The sequence below is a fragment of the Coenobita brevimanus genome, chromosome 51 (assembly GCF_032717465.1).
Source record: "Coenobita brevimanus isolate Jiangsu-jjx chromosome 51, ASM3271746v2, whole genome shotgun sequence".
Lineage (NCBI taxonomy): Eukaryota > Metazoa > Arthropoda > Malacostraca > Decapoda > Coenobitidae > Coenobita > Coenobita brevimanus.
In genome coordinates, this window is record NC_137004.1 from 39,010,605 (window position 1) to 39,014,503 (window position 3,899).

The window sequence follows — 3,899 nt, forward strand, 5'->3', positions numbered from 1 at the left end:
AGACTGTTTAATATTTCACTGATACTTTGATAATACCCGAACCATTCTGTGACATACCTTTTTGCGATATACATATGCTTCAATAACACTACCTCCCGCCAGAGTAACCTAACGTACTGTCGTCATAGCAACTAATGTACTTTGTTAATATACTTTTAAGAAAATATAAGATAATAAAAGAAGTTGTATATCAAATTTATTCAACCTTCTGTGGTATGCTTTAGCACCTGGAATGGGTAAAAAGTCTACGGAAATAACAACCCACGTTTCAATTTCCGTAATATTTTCTCGAGAGCTGGTGGACCTCATTTACTTATGCTTTATTAATGGACAACTACCGTAATGTTCTACTTAATAGTTAGCTGCAGTAATTTGTAAAGTTATGACAGCTTGGTTCCTATTCTCGTTCGTTGAGGAAGCTCCCTAACACCTCTTCCTTAGCGGTTTAGTTTGGGATGTTGGTTAATATCATTTTGTAGGTTACGTAGAATATGGCCACATTGGATTGACATAACACAGAACAGGACAGTAAGGTGTAATCAAAATAAATCATTTAGGAAAAGGTGAAAAGTAGCTTCCTTAACCAGCGAGAATACCAGCTCTTGAGTCCCAGGTCCTACTTCCTGGCATGTTAAGTGACTAGTCCTAATTGCTTCATTATGGCTGTATTATCCTCCACAACGCTAGTTTCACATAGTATAGCCGTGTTTCTTGCTACTGCCAGGCTATTTAAGAGAGAGACCTGGTGATGCTCGTGTACACTAGTTCTCCAGGTCCTCTTTTATTGCTTAGTTTGATCTCTCGGTTATTTTTATCATGTTATCTCAGCTACGGGTATTTTTTGTATCTTAGTTACTCAGGATTATGCTTTATACAACAGACTACTTTGTCCATCTATAGCTAGACACCCTAATCCCATAAGGGGTGGCCACAGATAAATCGCCTCCGTGTTGCCCTGTCCCATGCCATTTCACTGCCCTCCCTCCAACTTGCACCTCCCTCTCTCGTATACCACTTCATACCAGCACTGTTTATACCATGATTTATACCAGTATTGTTTAGCTATGTGGATTCTTTATCAGTTCCATTTATTTATTTTTTATTTTTTTATTAGAGCTCTTATTCAAAGCTGTTCAGTTACCAGTATACACAGAAAGTCCTCATAACTTAGGTCTCTAGTGGAACAAAAATAGCATTAAAAGTTCCATTGCTAACTGTGGAACGAATTTGCCAACTTTGTGATAAAAAACGTTAGGAAAAATACATTGAAGTGGTTTAGCCATGTGGAGAGGATGGAGGGATTAACTAGGAGAAAGTATGTGAGTGAAGATGAGATGGAGGGATGGAGTAGAGAGAGAGAGAAAAGAGGGTGTGTAAGCTGGGAGGAGGGCAGCGAAATGGTTGGGGGCAGGGGAACATGGGGACGATGTGTTTGTGGCCAAGGAGGCAGAGGATGAGATGGAGGAATGAAGTAGGGAGGTATATGAGGGATGGAGTGTTAGTTGGGGGAGGGCAGCGAAATGGCAGGAGACAAGGCGACGTGGGGATGATTTGTTTGTGGCCACCCCTTGCGGGATTAAGGTTTCTGGCTATTCAATAGACAGACAGACACAGATTTGCCAGCCTTCTCCAGCGTAGTAAGTTTTTATGTAATGAGTGTATACAGAAAGTCCTCATAACTTAGGTCTATAGTGGAACAAAAATACTATCAGAAGTTCCCTTGCTGCCTATGGAACAGATTTGTCAGCTTCCTCCTAGTATAGTATCATTTCTGTCAAGTTTTCAGAACACATCCACGACTTTGTAGGAGGGCTGCCTGTGTTAGGAAGGAGGGCTGCTTGTGTTAGGAAGGAGGCTGCCTGTGTTAGGAAGAGGGCTGTCTGTGTTAGAGGGCTGCCTGTGTTAGGAAGAGGGCAGCCTGTGTTAGCAAGAGGGTTGCCTATGTTATCAAAGCCACTGCAGGAGTTCACAATCGGAACCCTATTAACTAAGCCGTTTTCAGTGTAGTTAATAGTTATTCCTTTTACTCATGCCATTATTTCAAGAGCGTTCCAAATACCGATTCCTTTTGCACTGTTATCAAAGCCATTCTGAATTCCAAGCTTATTTCATAGTCATCCTGGCCAAAATTCATCAGGGTTTCAAATTAGATGGACACTATCCCCTTATCAAAGCTTATCACCTGCTCTGAATGTGGCCCAGATACTAATTAATCTGAAGGTTGGATTGATTTAGTTGGGGACTGGTAATGGAGATCAGTTTTCCATGGACAAGGACAAGGAATGAAAAAACACCAAGCTCCAATGTTTATTTCTGCATATATGTGTAAACTGATACATAATGACTCTTAATTTCTCCGTAAGTACCATTAGATTAGTGTTAATATTCTAAGGGGCTCTGGAGATAACGTAATAACTCTCCTCTAGCGAATAAATTTGTGCAATTGACTTCAGTTTCCCCTTGTTTCTTACTGTCAGCAAATAACTAAACTACAGTACAAGTTCTAGGCGCAACGCTAGTGTGTGCGCAGTGGCACAGTGAGTAGAGAGGCGACAAGCCAATCTACTGGACCCGGGTTCGATCCTCGGGCAATATAGAGGAATGTTTAAAACATATGGCAGTGTCCGTAGCGGCCTGCCGTTGGACCCGGGCTCGACTCCCGGTTGAAATAGAGGTAAAATTGTGGTAGTTTGGCACTCATATAGTGATTGCCTTTGGTGGGGGAGTGAGGGGGCAGTCACGTAGTAGTCTGCCTGGGGAAGGGGGGAATGTAAAAGTAGATACACTCACCTACACAAAGTATTCCCTTACACACACACATACCTACTGAAGACACACATACACATACAGTTTGGTACACACACGCATACTTACCCTTACGCAATACACACGCATAAGACATTCACTCAGAACAGGCAGGCACACATACAATAACATAAGATAGTCACACACCCGCACATATATATAATAAGGGTAGGTCGTGGAATGGAGGGGGGTTTTATTTTGAAGTCCAAAAAACCAATATTGGATTTTTTGGACTTCAAAATAAAACCCCTTTCTCTTCCCCAACCTACCCTATTGAATCATGTCTACTGTGTGTGGGTGTCTCAGGGTGTGTCTTATGTGTGTGGATGTCTTTTGTGAGTGTGGTTATCTGTGTGTGTTTGTGTAAATGTCTTGTGAATGTGGCTGTCTTATGTAAGTGTGTGTATGTGTGGCTGTCTTGTGTATGTGTGTGTGTATCGGGCTGTTTGTCTTGTTTAAAGGTGTGAGTGTGTGTGTCTTGAGCAAGTGTTTCTACTTTTACATTCCCCCCTCCCCCAGGCAGACCACAACGTGACTGCCCTAACACTCCCCACCAAAGGCAATCACTACGTCACTACCAGATTGCCACAAATGTACCTCTATTTCAACCGGGAGTCGAACCCGAGTCCAACGGCATGCCGCTACGGACACTGCCATATATTTTAAACATTCCTCTATTTTGCCCGAGAATCGAACTCGGGTCCAGTAGATTGGCTTGCCGCCTCTCTACTCACTGTGCCACCAGAGACACACTGATTTAGCGCCTAGAACCTGTGCTGTATTTTAGTTATTTGGTACCAGTAAGAAACAAGGGAATACTAAAGTGTAACTTGTACAGTGAGTCACTAAGGAAAAGGTGTTATGATCCAGAACCACTAAGAGTATTTAAAAGCGAAGAATATCATATACGTACTTATATACTGGGAGCAAATAAAAACTGAAACAGTATTTTTATTTATTTTACCTTTTTCAAAATTAATTTACAATACTTTTTTACCTCCCCTGTGTTATTTTTATTTACCGTGTCTTCTCAGACTCTTATGGCCCACTCAGCTGGACTAAATCGCCTGATGTCAGCTGAAAAGAATATGCTG